At 38.0% G+C, this 17,835-nt stretch overlaps 1 protein-coding gene and 1 non-coding gene across 2 annotated transcripts in view; both read left to right on the forward strand.

Moving 5' to 3' along the window:
• Positions 1-17,835, forward strand: part of GPC6 (glypican 6) — a 1,216,347-nt gene that overhangs the window by 779,537 nt on the left and 418,975 nt on the right. The gene's annotated exons all lie outside the window — the stretch shown is intronic.
• Positions 14,573-14,644, forward strand: TRNAG-ACC (transfer RNA glycine (anticodon ACC)). The gene has a single exon. It is a non-coding gene; the product is annotated as a tRNA-Gly (tRNA).

The following is a 17,835-nucleotide window of genomic DNA, read 5'->3' on the forward strand; positions in this document are numbered from 1 at the left end:
ATGGCCAGCCTTGGTGTCCCTGGGTAGCTGAAATTCAATTTTTTTTTTAATTAGTATTTGAAAGGGAAGACCTCCTCTAGCCACTGTAATCGTATTTTCACTGTATTTTTATTCCTTTCCAGATCTGACTGTCTTAAAATTTAATTACTGTTAGCAAGACCTTTATGGGAAGAATAGAAATATTCTCATAATAGTGTTAGCATATTAAATGTAATTTTCAGGTAGCCCTCCTAGGATTCCAGAACTCTTCAATAGAGCCAATTTAGCTGCCTTTTTTTCTGTCCTGGCAGTCCACATGCATTCAACTCACAAATGTATCCTTTCCCTGACTCCTCTGATGGTATTAGAACTTCGTTGTCCTAGTATATTAGAGTGTTCATTCATTTGTAATAAGACGGTCAAAACTGACATGAATTTTAATGCTGTTCATATGAATATTATTAAAATGCTGATTATGGTCTTTCTGCACCTTAATGCAGACTTGGGTTGGTTTGTTGTTCTCTTGTTTGTTTCTTTTTAACCATGCTAATTGTTTACAATTCAAAATAGAAGTGTTTTGAAAAAGAAAAATCACAGATTGTCATATAAGAACATGAAGAAAAAAGGAAACATTTTTGCACAAAAAAACAAGGAAATAATGAATCAAGGATTAAAATGAGTATTTTAAAAATGTAAACCTAACCAGATAATCATGATGGTATGATCCCTCAGCTAGAGCCAGACATCCTGGAATATGATGTCAAGTGAGCATCACTACGAACAAAGCTAGTGGAGGTGATGGAATTCCAGTTGAGCTCTTTCAAATCCTGAAAGATGATGCTGTGAAAGTGCTGCACTCAATATGCCAGCAAATTTGGAAAACTCAGCAGTGGCCACAGGACTGGAAAAGGTCAGTTTTTACTCCAGTCCCAAAGAAAGGCAATGCCAAAAAATACTCAAACTACTGCACAATTGCACTCATCTCACATGCTAGTAAAGTCATGCTCAAAATTCTCCAAGCCAGGCTTCAGCAATACGTGAACTGTGAACATCCAGATGTTCAATTGCCAATATCTGCTGGATCATGGAAAAAGCAAGAGAATTCCAGAAAAACATCTATTTCTGCGTTATTGACTATGCCAAAGCCTTTGACAGTGTGGATTACAATAAACTGTAGAAAATTCTGAAAAAGATGGGCATACCAGACCACCTGACCTGCCTCTTGAGAAACTATATGCAGGTCAGAAAGCAACAGGTAGAACTGGACATGGAACAACAGACTGGTTCCAAATAGGGAAAGGAGTACGTCAAGGCTGTATATTGCCACCCTGCTTATTGAACTTATATGCAGAGTACATCATGAGAAATGCTGGGCTGGAAGAAGCACAAATTGGAATCAAGATTGCTGGGAAAAATATCAATAACCTCAGATATGCAGATGACACCACCCTTGTGGCAGAAAGTGAAGAGGAACTAAAGAGCCTCTTGATGAAAGTGAAAGTGGAGAGTGAAAAAGTTGGCTTAAAGCTCAACATTCAGAAAACGAAGATCATGGCATCTGGTCCCATCACTTCATGGGAAATAGATGGGGAAAGAGTGGAAACAGTGTCAGACTTTATTTTCCTGGGCTCCAAAATCACTGCAGATGGTGACTGCAGCCATGAAATTAAAAGATGCTTACTCCTTGGAAGGAAAGTTATGACCAACCTAGATAGTATATTCAAAAGCAGAGACGTTACTTTGCGAACAGAGGTCTGTCTAGTCAAGGCTATGGTTTTTCTTGTGGTCATGTATGGATGTGAGTGTTGGACTGTGAAGAAAGCTGAGCACTGAAGAGTTGATGCTTTTGAACTGTGGTGTTGGAAAGACTCTTGAGAGTCCCTTGGACTACAAGGAGATCCAACCAGTCCATCCTAAAGGAGATCAGCCCTGGCATTTCTTTGGAAGGAATGATGCTGAAGCTGAAACTCCAGTACTTTGGCCACCTCATGCAAAGAGTTGACTTATTGGAAAAGACTCTGATGCTGGGAGGGATTGGGGGCAGGAAGAGAAGGGAACGACAGAGGATGAGATAACTGGATGGCATCACCAATTCAATGGACGTTAGTTTGAGTGAACTCCGGGAGACGGTGATGGACAGGGAGGCCTGGTGTGCTGCAATTCATAGGGTCCCAAAGAGTCAGAAATGAGTGAGCGACTGAACTGAACTGAACTGAACCAAATATTAAAAAAAGAAAAGGAAAAAAAAGATCTGGAACTTACCTGGTGGTCCAGTGGCTAAGACTCTTAGCTCCCAATGCAGGGGATCTGGGTTCGATCCTTGATGAGGGATCCCACATGCAGCAACTAAAATCTGGTGCAGCCAAATAAATCAAGAGAAAGATGACCTTTAAAAAAAGGATGAATTAAAGGGATATCAGACCTGGAAATCTGAAGACATGTGAGGGCCAGTTTGTTTGGACCAATGAAACTCAGGGCAGTCTCCCTCCAGTGCCTTGGGTATCTCACTTGTGCTGAGAGCGGCTGAGTTGTCACTGGGCTCAGGTGCTCTCAGGCAACTCCTGGCACATCTAATAGGACAAGGACAGACACTTGCAGTCTTTTTCTCACCCCAAGAGGTGATTTGTCAGCCTGTAGGCTCCTAATTACTTGGCATTAGCATATTCATATTTCTGTGTTTGGTTTTAATTAAGATGTTTCTTCCCTAAATCAGAAACAATGTAAGAATGTAAATAAGATGTCTCTCACATTTGGATTGTCTATAATAGTATATCTTCTTTTTTCTTGTAATACATAGAGTGGTCTGTTAAGTTAAAATAAATGAGGACTCCTAGCTTCTGGTGGGTGGGATATTAGTTCTACTTTTAAAAAGTGACACCCAGACCAGATAGCAGAGCTCTGTGTATGGGGGTTGTGTGTAGGGTTCCAATAGTTTGGGTTATTCAGTTTTCAGCTGCCTCTTAAAAAGTGAGTCAGAGAAAATTTGATGTCTGCTTTTCAGGACTAGACCACATTTTCATTTCATTATTTTTATAATAATATGTGATAGTAAATAATTCTAGAGAGCCCAAGTTCATTGCTGCATTTTGCTTTCTGTCAGAGAAAAAGACAGAGAGACTACTATCTGGGCTTCATTGTAGGATCAGTTAATGAATTTTCAATTCCCATTGCATTTATGCTTTACTATTTAAATTTATAGAAGCTTGTACTGTCATTCCCAAGTGATGTGTGTTTTTTGCAATTTGCCAAGGTGAGAAATACCTATCCCATCTCAATCTATCAGTCATCTATTTACCTATGTATCTATATATCTTCATGTGTGCTTATTTCACTTATATATGTATGGTTCCTTTTGATTTGCAGCAAAACTAGTTGGAGAGAACCTAAACCTGTTGTTAGCACACTTGATGTTACTTTAAGGATATAAAACACTATATCTTGATGCTAATGGTTTGTGATACACAATAGAAAAGGAATCCATTGCAAAAATATCAGCAGTCTTCCTGCTTCCTGCTTCAGCCTGCCTCTCAGCATTGTTGCCTACCCTGCTCCCTCTCCAAGACTGCCTGCAGGAGCATCTATGACCTGCAGAGTCAGTCCCCTGGGAATGCAGTGGAGTGAATGAAAAAGTCCAGAGCCAATTCAAAGAAGCCTTACACAATATGAACCCTTAATGGTTTGTTTTCTCCCTGAGCAATTAGTGAACTAGAAGAAAGGCAAAGAATGGACAGCTTTGGCATTAGCCCAAAGTATTTTATGTTAAAAAATAAATAGTGACAGAGTTCCTAATCAGATGACCTTAACATTGAGAGTCTGTCCTGGGTTATCCTGGTAGGCTCAATGTTTAATCACAAGGGTCCTCGAGAGTGGAAGAGGGAGGTTGTAAGAAGAGGCCAGAAGATTCTGTGTGAGAAAGAATTCACCAGTTATTCTTGGCTTCCAACATGCAGGAAGGGGCCAAGAACCCAGGACTGCAGGCAGCCTCTTAAAGCTGAAAAAAGTAGTTAAACAGATTCCTCACTAAACCCTTCAGAAAGGAATGAAGCCCTTCTGACACCTTGATCTTAACCCAGTAAGACCCTTGCTGGACTTCTGATCTCCAAAACTGTTAGATGATAAATCTGTGTTGTTTAATGACACTAAAAAAATAAACAGCCAAGGTTTTGTATATCCACAAAGAACTTCAGAACTTACCTACTTTAAATAAGGAAAGGACATATTAAATGGATTTATTTTCCATTTTAAGCAGCTCCTAATACAGATTTTTTTAAATGGTCTACAAATATAACTGAAATAGGAATATATATGAACTCCATACATATTAGTATGTGGATACATACATTTGTATACACATGTGTATACTCCATTTCTTCTTTTCTACTTAGTCCAATCTCTACTCTCTCGAAGGTCAATTTATATCTCACCCTTCAATGTGTACTTTTTTGCTTCTTCTGGTCTACAAAGTAAACTTCCTGTACTCAACTGACTTTTTTCTTATAACCTCAAATACTTCATAATGTAGCCAAAGAAGAAACTTCTTCTCTACATCATTTATTTAAAGCATAGCTAAAATCACCCTGCATTTTTATTTTCTGAATACTGCTGACTCCCTAACCATATTATAAGTACTCTAAGAACATGCACCAATAATTCTTTTCTTAATTTTGAATGCAAATGGTCAGTATAGTGCCCTAAAAGCAGTTATAGTTGATAATGACATAATGGTAATGAGAACTTGGAAAAACCTCTTCTGTGAGCTTTAAAATAGCTCTAATATGTTGATAAAGACAAAATAATGGTGTTAGTAGGAAATGCCCAAAATGTACCTGTATTGAAAGTACAGAAAAAAGTTTGGTAGTCCTAGGGCAGCCTTAGCTAAGAGAGCTTTGTAGGGTTATAGAAATGTTCTGTCTGTACTCTCCAATACAGTAGCTACTAGCCACGTGGCTATCAATCAAGTGTGACCAGTGTCACTGAAGAACCAAATTTCTATTGTTGTTCACAGAAGTTTAAAGTAAATGGCCACGTATGGCTAGTGGCTACCGTATTGGATAGCATGAAGATACTTTTAGGTTGATAGATCATTCTCCTAGTTCTAAGGGCTAGGGTAGTAAAGAAATAGGGTCATTTTCATCTTGCCTAATGGTTTTATTCCTGAAGCAATTAATTCATAACAGTAGGACAGTGGTGCCCAAAAAGTATTCTGTAATTCAGACCTGTCAATGAACTGCTGTTTACTAGTCCATGACAAATTCAGTACCGAAATTGAGAGTAAGCATTTAGAAATTACAATAGCCACTTGGAACTGATGTAACATCCAGCTGTGGAGTGATTGGACTCATCTCATTGAATGGGGCATAGCCTACTCTGGGTGTTTTCAAAGGCTGCAAAGCCTTGAGTGCCATCTGGCACCAGCACATCCAGGTGCAGTAGGACCACATATTATACTGGCCTACGAAGGAGTAGGAATTTTTACAAAGCTATTCTGTCACAGAACAGCTACAAATAGTTTTGAGAAGCCCCAGTGTAGCAGGCCAGGAATCAGAGGCCAGGAGACTAATCTATTCCCCATAAGCTGGCTAAATTATATTCACTAGAGTTCTCCAAAAGATGTCTCAAAAACAGAAGCACACTTAGAAATTATAGACTCCAACCCCCAACTGAGAAATGAAAACACACACACACACACACACACACACACACATTCTAGGAAGAATGTGACATTCCTCAACACTTACATCAGAGCTTGAAGAACTCCCATCCTGGCTCTCAGGCAAGCTTTATTCTGATTATGCCAAATGGATCTGGGCCGAGAGACATCTTCTAATTCCCTAGCACAATAAACGGAAGTCTAAGAACATGACTACAACACATCTGTAAAATCTACCTTGCAGTTTGCATGTGCCTGCACTAACTGAAGTTCTCCTCCCCTCTTTAATGTATTGTCACCAAAGTGAATTTTTAAAACCAAAACTAACGAAGAATCCACAGGGATCAGTGCATATGAAAAAAAAAAAAAATCAATGAGACTAACCCTTATTTTGAAGTTTTAGATTTCGAATAAACTATTGATTAATTTCTTTGTCTTCCTGAGCCATAAAAGGATGCTTAAACTTTTGATTTTCCCCTTGATTTGTTCCTAGATAGTGGGAAAATGATAATGGGATGCTATGGTTTATGGATGCCTAAAAGAAGTCCAGAAAGAAAAGAGTCCAGCAAAACAATATTCCTTTCATTGGAAATAGGACGGCTGTTTGATTGTATGCATACTGGACAGTGTTGATGCTGCACCCAGATCCCCTGTGCAGGCTCCGGACTCACAGCCACACCTTTCTCTTAGAGACTGCCCCCCAACACAGGAGCCATCTGGCTTGAGAAGTTTCACTACTTTCTCTTCCTAGTCCTCTAGGAATGAGGGCAGTCTCCCACCAAAGAGGGACTGGCAGTCAGTCAGCGCTACCTATCTCACAGTCTCTAGGTGTTTGGAGTGAAAATAGACCCAATGGCTGTCCTTTGACTCAAGGTAGAATTTACCCTGTAGGACAGCTCACTCTCCAGAGCTCTTTGTAGGATCAGGCTGATACCAGCCTCTGGCTGGAAGCACACCTCTGCTGGCTCCATCCTCATCCTGCCTGTCACTTTCTTACAGATTCCCTTTGAGTGTATATCCCCCATACACCTCTGATACATGAATCCTTGTCTCAGGCTCCGCTTCTCGGCAATGTGACCAACAACAGAGTGTAACTAACTAAAAACTTTTGAATAGCTACTAATGTATTACCTCAAGTGTTTTGTGCTTTGGCTGGATTTGAATTCAGAGTAATGTTTAATTATCATCTTCTTAAAACAAAAAGGAGCTATCTGAACTTTCAGACCCTTTGGAAATCTCTTGAAAAGTCTTCTCTGCATTTCAGACTCCTTATTATCTTTGATCATTGATTTCAGAGCAAAACTTCTACTCTTTTCCAGGGCAGCTAGCTCTATTCCTGTGTTGTGTTAATTGCTCTATATGAGAACACTGGAAAAGTTTCTCTACAAGAACATAACTCAAATACATGACTATTTTCTTATGCAAATAAGAAATACCCCATCTTTTTAAATTGATGAATATTTTAGCTATGTTATTTAGTGGGACAATTAATCATCCAAAAGTTTGTCCTTGTTGGGGGAATAGGAGAAGCTGGCTTTATTAATTTGTGATAAATAAAAATTTGTTTAAAATAACAAACAGGAAAATTTAATTTTCCATTTTATATTCAAATCATGTCAGTGGCATAGGAAATGGAATTTATTAGGGGAAATGCTATAGCTATTTGCATAATTTTCTGGTGCTGAAACATGAGAAAAATCTGGCTGCTTATTACTCTGGCTCAGTTTAGCTTCGCTTTCAGATGCTCATTCACCAACCTAAGGCTTTTTCCTTCCTGAGTCTCTTCCTGCTCACATGAAATATGCACTTAAGCTCATGTAAAAATGATGCATTCTTCCATTTTCTCCAGATCTTTTCACACCCTCCTGTGTTTGTTAATCAATTAGTTGTCAGTCATATCTTCTTGTGATGGTATCAGTTCAGTTCAGTTCAGTTGCGCAGTCCTGTCTGACTCTTTGCGACCCCATGAATCGCAGCACGCCAGGCCTCCTTGTCCATCACCAACTCCTGGAGTTCACTCAGACTCACGTCCATCGAGTCTGTGATGCCATCCAGCCATCTCATCCTCTGTTGTCCCCTTCTCCTCCTACCCCCAATGCCTCCCAGCATCAGAGTCTTTTCCAATGAGTCAACTCTTCGCACGAGGTGGCCAGAGTACTGGAGTTTCAGCTTTAGCATCATTCCTTTCAAAGAAGTCCCAGGGCTGATCTTCAAAATGGACTGGTTGGATCTCCTTGCAGTCCAAGGGACTCTCAATTGAGTCCTCTCCAACACCACAGTTCAAACGCATCAATTCTTCGGCGCTCAGCCTTCTTCACAGTCCAACTCTCACATCCATACATGACTACTGGAAAAACCATAGCCTTGACTAGACGGACCTTAGTCGGCAAAGTAATGTCTCTGCTTTTGAATATGCTTATGGGAGCCATTAAAATCCCAATTGCTATCTTCAACAGTGTTTTATTTTTCTTTATTTTATTTATCCATGTGATCTAGCTTCTTACTAATCATTCAAGAAATATCTGATGAATGATGTCTTCCTTTTCTTCTATTTCCTCTTAAAATTATAATAGTACTGCAGAATCCCTTTCAAAGTTGCAGAACTCCAAAAAAAAAAAGTTCCGTGGAAAGATGTACTTTGGGTGAATACAACTAAGCTAGAAATTTTCTGTGATCTTGAACAAAAGCAAATCATTGCTAATCATTTCTAACTTTGATCATGTGCTGATGGGGCCCGTGATTTGCTACAGTTCAACCAGAGCAAGATTCTCCCATACAACTATGAAATATACATTTTTGTGCATGATTAAATAAATATTTATTGTTAGCCAATGGGATTCAAAACTTCACTCCCTGTATTCAAAGCAATCAAATTCTAAAGGAGAAGACAAATGTAGAAAAAAGCAGTCCTAATACAGCGTGATTAGAACCAGATGTTTGGACAAGAGTCTGGAAGCAGGGAGAGGTGGGGAAAACTTGCCAATCTGCTGTTTGGGAGACAGTTAGGGGGAGGTCAGGGAAGAATTTTAGTCGATATAGCCTGTAAATTTTAATCGAAAGGGTTGCTTGTAAAGGTATTAACACTAAATTATTTAATTTGCTTATCGATCATTACTTAGGTAGTTCTTTTTTTCTTTGCGTCAAAAATCAACCTGGCCCTTTTGTGCTAAAAGCTTTCATTTCTCTCATAACTTCTTTCCTTCCACAGTCACCAGCTTAGTAAGGATTAGGTGTGTCTACTAGTGACAGGAAATCCAAAATAACAATGGCTTATATAAGATGGAGCAGATTTTCCCAGCTGTTGGATTGTAAAATATACTGTTGATCAAACTCTATAAAACTGGCTTTTCCTTCAGCAACACCTCCTCTGCCATATGGTGTTGACATGAGTTTATACAAAGACAGCCCCGCTGTTCCTATGGCTTGCCTGCAGTCCTCCTTCTCATGGCTGTACTCAAAAGACTTTTGGATATACTCTTCAGAATTTTTTATACTTATGTTTGGGAAATCTAATTGTTAATAAGAATAAAGAGATCTATGTCATTTCTGGAGGCTCCCCTTCTATGGTATGGATCTGGAAAGTATACATTATAGGTTGGGTTGATATTTCAGCTATTTGAAGAAGTAAAATGTGCCTTTGCCTATCTTTGACCGGAATCCATGAGAAAATAAATATATATTTAATAGGGAATGTTTCTGTAGTAGTCAATGGTCAGGAAATTAAGAAAATAATAAATATCATTCACATGAAAGAAAAATTCACGCAATTTATGTTCTGAACCCCAGGAACATACATGTTTGTAGTAAATACTAATTGCCAGTGCAGAAATCAAAAGTCTACTTTGGAAAATACTGGGTGCATCAAATGTAGATGTTTATCTCCTAATCACCAAATTATTTTTAATATATAATTGAGGTTAAGTATTTCATGAATTGGTCAACTGAATAATACCAGCTTTCTGATATGTGGGCAAATAGCAGACCTAGAACAAAATAGTGTACTTACTAAATTCCTAGTTTAGTTAGTGGCGAAAGCATTTACAGCCTTGTTATATTATAAAAGCCTGTGTAACTGTTAAGATGACTCCTAAAGAAAGAGACAGAGAGAGACAGAAAACAGAGAGAATTATTCAAGCCTTCAGTATTGAACATCTCTGTGTGTCTGTGAATACTATTCCTCTGTATATAGTTTGTGTGTGACATCACTAACAGGGAAAATTGTTCTCAAGAGTTCTGGGCTGATTAGAAATCCAGACAGTAACTGGTTCTTTGCCTCATGTAAACTAGAACATCAGTATGGGGAATAAAGAAAAAATGAAATTTTTCCTGAAATCACACACCATTTTTTTCACATGCTATGCTTTGTCCCTCGGTTGTGTCTGGCTCTTTGCGATCCCATGTATGCCAGGCTGCTCTGTCCATGAGGATTCTCCAAGCAAGAATACTGGAGAGGGTTGCCATGCCCTCCTCGAGGGGATCTTCTCAACCCAGGGATCGAAATCAAACCCAGGTCTCCCATAATGCAGGCATATTCTTTACTGTCTTATGTTTTTCCATAAGAGAAATTTAAAAAAAAAAGGAAGAAGGAAGGCGCAAAATTATTTAGTTTGAATTTGAAGGACAATCGCTCTTTTTATTTTTCCTGTACTAAAAAATTATCATAAGACACTATTTTTTTTCAAGCCCTGGGGCCTCCTGCAGCTTAGAATTGTGCTGGCCTCCTCCGGGTCCCAGGATTCTGATTGATCTCAGCTGTCTTGTTTTGATTCAGTAGCTCCCAGAATAATCCCAAATGTACATCATCACAGGGCTATGAAGCGACATAATTATTGAGGAGGTGGTGCTATTTTTCTTTCTGTACATGTTTTGACATTATTCTGGGCACTATTTGATGCATGAAGTAGGCTTTACATAAGTAATAAAAAAAAGCTGTTTTGCTTTTATTGTCACTTGGTTTTTAATCCCTATAATAAAGCAATACCACCGAATGGATGCTCCAAAACTGAAACAAAGATAGAAGAGTAAAATGGGATCTCAAAAAGCCAAAAATGCATTCATTGTGCATAATGTGATCATTAAATAAATTTTGTGAAAATTTCTTTTTATAACAAAAAAGACGATTCAAATTTATTATAGCACTTTCCTTAGATGGCACATAAAGATACTTGTGTCAAAAATGAGATATTTGTGTAGATAAATGAAGACTCTGAGCAGACAAATTAAACACGTAGTTTTAATTTTTATTAAAGAACCCTCAACTATAGTTTTGCCGAAACTAGATAAACATTGCAACATAGAGAGGGAAAGCTCTTGTTTAATTGCGTCTATTAGGTTGATCCAAAAGTTCGGTTAATTTTTTCCATAACATTGTATGGAAGAACTAGAGCATGGGCAAACTAAAAGGCATATCTAAAATCCAGTTCTACAAGTTAAAGCAAAAACTAAAAATATATTTTTTTTCTTTAAATCATTAGCTACACGTGTATTTTTTTAAGTGAGGCAAGGGGCAATATCTTGATAAGTATCTCTGACTTCATTTGTGTAATTAGATATAAGCCTAAAGATGGTGTCTCCAATTGAATAACATTTCCTGCCTTCAAATAACGAAAATTAAAGTAACTGTGACTGAATCCAAATAAAATCTATTTTCTTATCCAAATAAAGCCCAGCTCTTACCAGTACAGAGTTGACACCATAGTTCTAGAATCAATAAGAATAGCCCAAGTTCTGTCTATCTCATTGCTCTGCCATCTCCGCACGTGGCTACTTAATGGTCCAAGAGATTGACTGAACTCTTTAAAGGAAATTAAACCATCACATCTCCTTTCCAGCTAGGAGGAAAAAATACTTCAAAGAGTGTCATTTTTTTTTTCTCGTTTTTATGCAAGGCAAGCAAGTCAATGGAGTTTTCAGTCTCATTATTCATCTTTTTATCTTATTACTACCAGATATGCAACAGATCCTTGTAGGGTAAAGACATGAATTGATCTCCTACTCAAACCAGTTTCCCTTTGAAGAAGAAAGCAGGGACGTCCCAGGTAGTCCAGTGGTTGAAACTTGGGCTTCCAATGCAGGGGTGCCAGTTCAGTCCTTGGTCTGGGAGCTAAGATCCCACGTGCCTGGATACAAAGATATATATATATATATATCACAGAAACAGCATTGTAACAAATTCAATAAAGACTTTAAAATGAGCCACATCAAAAAAATAAAAAATTTTAAATGAAACAAATTTGAATGTAGCATGGCATCATTTAGGGTTCCCAGGTAGCGCTAATGGTAAAGAACCCACCTGCCAATGCAGGAGACATAAGAGACACAGGTTGGATCCCTGAGTTGGGAAGATCCCCTGGAGGAGGAAATGGCAACCCACTCCAGTATTCTTGCTTGGAGAATCCCATGGACAGAGGAACCAGCCTGGCAGGCTAAGTCCATAGGGTCTCAAAGAGTCAGACACAACTGAAGTGACTTAGCATACATGCAGGTGGCATCATTTTATTTTATTTTTTGTTGTTGTTGTTTATGTCATTTTATTTATTTTTGTCATTTATGCTGTTATGTTGTTAACACCTAGAGTTTCCTAAGCAAAACTTAGTTTTGTTTTATTGAGTAGTTCCGTTTCATCAGAGCTACCTGCATATAAAGACATTCTTGAGTAGAAAAGTTACTTATGTATTCATTATTTTAGTTTTCATTTAGTGACATCTGAATTTGAAACTCGTTCATAAACATTAAATTCTGTGATATTACAGATAGTTCATCACTGAATATATTTTCAGGGCTAATGAAGGATGTAACAAAAATTAAGTCTTGTATTACAATTTTATTGGAAAATTTGCTGGGAACAAAGATCAAGTAGGGTCAGTAGAACCCTTAGGGTAAGTAGATAGAAGATAAGAAATGAAAAAAAAATGGGGAAAAATAAAGACTTGGGTAACTTTGGAATAACATGAATTCAAGTGTATTTCAAAATATGACAGACAACAAGAAAGTGATGACTGTATATTACAAACTACTCTCAGCTTGTTTAGCAACTGTTACACTTTAAATATTTTTCTTTTAATTATATTATTAGAATCCATTAGTTGTAGAGACATATATAGAAAAGGGTAAAGAATAAAAAATTCATTATTCACTGTTCTGTACTCCCAGGGAAAAAAAATGCTAACTACTTTTGATATTTTGTTATGTGTTTTGTTAGTATTTAACATACATTTATAATGGTGTATATTTTTATTTTTTTAATTTAAATTTATTTATTTTAATTGGAGGCTAATTACTTTACAATATTGTATTGGTTTTGCCATACATCAACATGAATCTGCCACGGGTGTACACGTGTTCCCCATCCTGAACTCCCTTCCCACCTCCCTCCCCGGACCATCCCTCTGGGTCATCCCAGTGCACCAGCCCCAAGCATCCTGTATCCTGCATCGAACCTGGACTGGCGATTAGTTTATTATATGATATTATACATGTTTCAATGCCTTTCTCCCAAATCATCACACCCTCTCCCTCTCCCTCTGAGTCCAAAAGACTATTCTATACATCTGTGTCTCTTCTGCTGTCTCGCATACAGGGTTATCGTTACCATCTTTCTAAATTCCATATATATGCGTTAGTATACTGTATTGGTGTTTTTCTTTCTGGCTTACTTCACTCTGTATAATCGGCTCCAGTTTCATCCACCTCATTAGAACTGATTCAAATGTGTTCTTTTTAATGGCTGAGTAGTACTCCATTGTATATATGTACCACAGCTTTCTTATCCATTCATCTGCTGATGGACATCTAGGTTGCTTCCATATCCTGGCTATTATCAACAGAGCTCTGATGAACATTGGGGCACATGTGTCTCTTTCAATTCTGGTTTCCTCAGTGTGTATGCCCAGCACTGGGATTGCTGGATCATAAGGCAGTTCTATTTTCAGTTTTTTAAGGAATCTTCACACTGTTCTCCATAGTGGCTGAACAGTTTGCATTCCAATGAACAGTGTAAGAAGATTCGCTTTTCTCCACACCCTCTCCAGCATTTATTGCTTGTAGACTTTTGGATCACAGCCATTCTAACTGGCGTGAAATGGTACCTCATTGTGTTTTTGAGTTGCATTTCTCTACTAATGAGTGATGTTGAGCATCTTTTCATGTGTTTGTTAGCCATCCGTATGTCTTCTTTGGAGAAATGTCTATTTAGTTCTTTGGCCCATTTTTTGATTGGGTCATTTATTTTTCTGGAATTGAGCTGCAGGAGTTGCTTGTATAGTTTTGAGACTAGTTGTTTGTCAGTTGCTTCATTTGCTATTATTTTCTCCCATTCTGAAGGCTGTCTTTTCACCTTGCTTATAGTTTCCTTTGTTGTGCTGAAGCTTTTAATTTTAATTAGGTCTATAATGGTGTATATTTTTAAACTGGGTTAATTTTTTACACACTATGCTACAAATCATGTACTGTTTTGCAAATTACCTTTTTTTAATCAACATGAGAAAATGCTTGAAAAATAGTACTCAGTTGTGCTGTAAAGCATGACTTGAACAGTTGCATAATATTTTTGTCATGTGTCCATTGCACAATTTGTGGTGGTGGTGTTCAGTTGCTGAGTCGTGTCTGACTCTTCGTGACCCTATGGACTGCAGTGCCCCAGGCCTTCCTGTCCCTCACTATCTCCCGGAGTTTGCCCAAGTTCATCTTCATTGAGTCAGTTGATGCTATACAACCATCTCATCCAAAATTTAATTAGTCCCATATTGAAAAATCTGTTGGCTGTGGTGTTTAGTGTGCACATATGGTAGCAGACCAACCTCTGTTCCAATCCTGATGACATCTTTACTTTAAAAACAAACAAATAAACAACAACAACAAAACTATGGATCACATTTAATCTTTGGTTTCCTCACATGTAAAGTGGGACTGATATTAGGACCTATCTCATGAGTATATTGAACTTCCCTGCTGGCTCAGATGGTAAAGCATCTGCCTACCACGTGGGAGACCCAGGTTCAATCCCTGGGTTGGGAAGATCTCCTGGAGAAGGAAATGGCAACCCACTCCAGTATTCTTGCTTGGAAAATCCCATGAATGGAGGAGCCTGGTAGGCTACAGTCCTTGGGGTCGCAAAGAATTGGACATGACTGAGTGACTTCACTTCACTTCACTTCATGAGTGTATGCTAAGGATCAAAAGCAGTGCCTAGTAAAGACTTATACCTATGAGAAAGTTTTATCAGACTTTGGAATATCTCTAATTTTATGTTATCACAAATAGCTGTTGACCCAGAACACAGCTGGATGAGCTGTAAATTGCCATTGTAGTCAAACACACATACATATTTCACTCTTTCATTCAAGCAACCTTTATTGATCAGTTACCATTTTCCAGGTTCTCTTACATGTCATAATGAGCCTCTTTATCATATCCCTAATAAGAACCACTTGTCATTGTTGAGATTAAAATTTTTAACTGCAATTATTTTATAAAGTTAATTCTTCAAGTAAATGATACTTCAAGTATCTGGCAAAGATTGTAGGAAAAGATGAGTCTTGAAAATGTAAAAGTGATTTTAAATCTGACTAGTCCTATGAAAATATTCTTTCCACAGGGATTTCCCAGTATTCAAATTCCTGCTTGATCATTCATCGGAAGAGTGTCACTTTCCTGCCTGTAGGGGCAAAAAGCAGTGGACTGAAAGTGTCATGTTCAACATTGGTTCTTCACAACCAAAATGCTTTGGAGCTTAAATATTCAGCAGTTCCTCTTTACTCTTCTTGATCTCTGTTGGAAAGCCTTGTCGAGATAAAGGAGTCAATGGTAGTACATTTTTTCCCATTATTATTATTATTTTGCATTTGGAGAGAAGTTATTTATAAAATTTGCAAAGATCTGACCAGATCTCAAGAGGTAGAATGTTTAAGAATGAATAAAAGGACCTCAGAGTGGATGCACCCCTCTCATCCACAATGGGTCCTCATCCTGCTCTCTCATCCTGCTCCTTTTCCAAGCCCCTCCCATTTGGCAGAAGGGTCTTCCTGAGTCTTGGATTGCTTCCTGATCGTCTTCCGAGGGTCCCCATCCCTTCCATCTCTCTGTTGCTTACTGATTCTAAAATCTAACTTGGGTTCAGATCCCTGAGGTCCTATCAGAAACACTGAATCAGAAACATCTGTATGGAGGGCTTGAGAATTGTTATTTTAAAAAAGTTTTCTAGGTGATTCTAATGCAGTCTGAAGACTGGCATTTGGAAACTCTTGCTCTATGCTCAGGTTCTATGAAGCTTCCCACCCCCTTTCATCCTCTGGTTCCCCACATGACCTGGGTTCTGCCTCCCTCCATCTCATCTATTGCTATTTCCAGCCCCTTTGCATGCCACATGCCAGCCTTGGTAATGACAAATGACATTTAGCAAGTGTCCTTTTGTGATAGGCCTTCTACTATATAAAAGTACTAAATCAATTAATATATTCAATGCATAACATTAAATGATACATGTGTTGTTGTTCAGTTGCAAAGTGGTGAGCAACTCTTTGTGATCCCATGGACTGCAGCATGCCAGGCTTCCCTGTCCTCTACTATCTCCTGGAGTTTGCTTAAATCCATGTCCATTGAGTGGACGATGCTATCTAACCATCTTATCCTCTGCTGCCCTCTTCTTTCGCCTTTAGTCTTTTCCATAATCAGGGTCTTTTCCGATGAGTCACCTCTTTGCATCAGGTGGCCAAAGTATTGGAGCTTCAGCATCAGTCCTTCCAATGAATATTCAGGGTTGACTTCCCTTAGGATTGCCCAGTTTGATCTCCTTGCAGTCCAAGGGACTTTCAAGGGTCCCTTAAATATCATTATATATATATATATGTATAATGTTAAAACCATGTCTGACACATAGAAAGCACATAATTAATGTTAATGAATCATATCTATAATTAAATATCATAGATCATGCCATGTGCTATTATTTTTTTCAGATTTATTAAGATACAGTTGACATATGTTGCATTGGCCAAAAAGTTTGTTTGGGTTTTTCCATAACATCTTACAGAGAAACTTGAACAAACATTTTGGCCAGCCCAATATCACTGTGTAAGTTAAGGTGTATAACATGATGGTTTGCTATATAGGTATGCTGTGAAATGAGTAACAATAAGCTTAGTTATCACATTGAGCACCTCATATAATTGCTATTTGTGTGTGGTGAGTATATTTAAGATTTAATCTCTTAGCAACTTTCAAGTTTATGTTAATACAATATTGTCAGTCAGTATTGTGAATTATTGTTGCTTTTCTGTACATTAGATCCCCAGGACTTATTCATCTTTTAACTGGAAGTCTGTACCCTTTGACCACATTCCTCATTTCTCCCATCCCTTAGTCCCCAACAGCCCTCAGTGTACTCTCTGTTTCTATGAGTTCATCCTTTTTAGATTCCACAAATAATTGAGATCATACAGCATCTGTCTTTCCCTGACTTATCTCACTTAGAATAATGCTCTCAAGATTTGCTCATGTTGTCACAAATGGCAGGACTTCCTTCCTGTTTTTTTAACTGAATAGTATTTTATCGTGTATATGTATATATCACACTTTATTCTTTCATCCATTGATAGATACTTAGGCTGTTTTCATTATCACTTGGCTGTTGTGAATAATGCTGGAGTGAACCTGGGAGATGCAGCTATCTCCTTGAAATAGTGATTTTATTTCCTTCAGATCTATTCCCCAAAGTAGGATTGCCAGACCGTTTGATAATTCTGTTTTTTGATAGACTGTTTGATAATTCTATTTTCTATTTTTTGAAAAATCTCCATACTGTTTCCAATAGTGGCAGTATCACTTTACATTCCTACCACAGTGCCCTAAGTTGTGGGGTACTGTGGTAGGAATGTAACCACATCCTTGCCAGCTCTTGTTATCTCTTGCCTTTTTTATCATGACATGCATTTGTGTGGTCCAAGCTGGTCTTAGCCAGCTAAACTAGACATAGAAGACTCAGAGTTACTAGGAAACAACTTGGGCAAACATCTTATTCTTTAAAAAAAAAAAAAAAAAGCAGTATGGCATGTATTCGTTTATTGTTAAAGCAACCCTGTAATGTAGACACCATTATTTTTCCCATTTGACAGAATAGGAAGCAGAGGTCCTGTTCACAGAAATAGAAAACAGTAACCCAATTACGAACATTTGTAATTCCTTGAATATGCCATGATTTCTAACTTGGT

This window comes from Capricornis sumatraensis, chromosome 12 (genome assembly GCF_032405125.1).
Source record: "Capricornis sumatraensis isolate serow.1 chromosome 12, serow.2, whole genome shotgun sequence".
In the NCBI taxonomy this organism is placed as follows: Eukaryota; Metazoa; Chordata; class Mammalia; order Artiodactyla; family Bovidae; genus Capricornis; species Capricornis sumatraensis.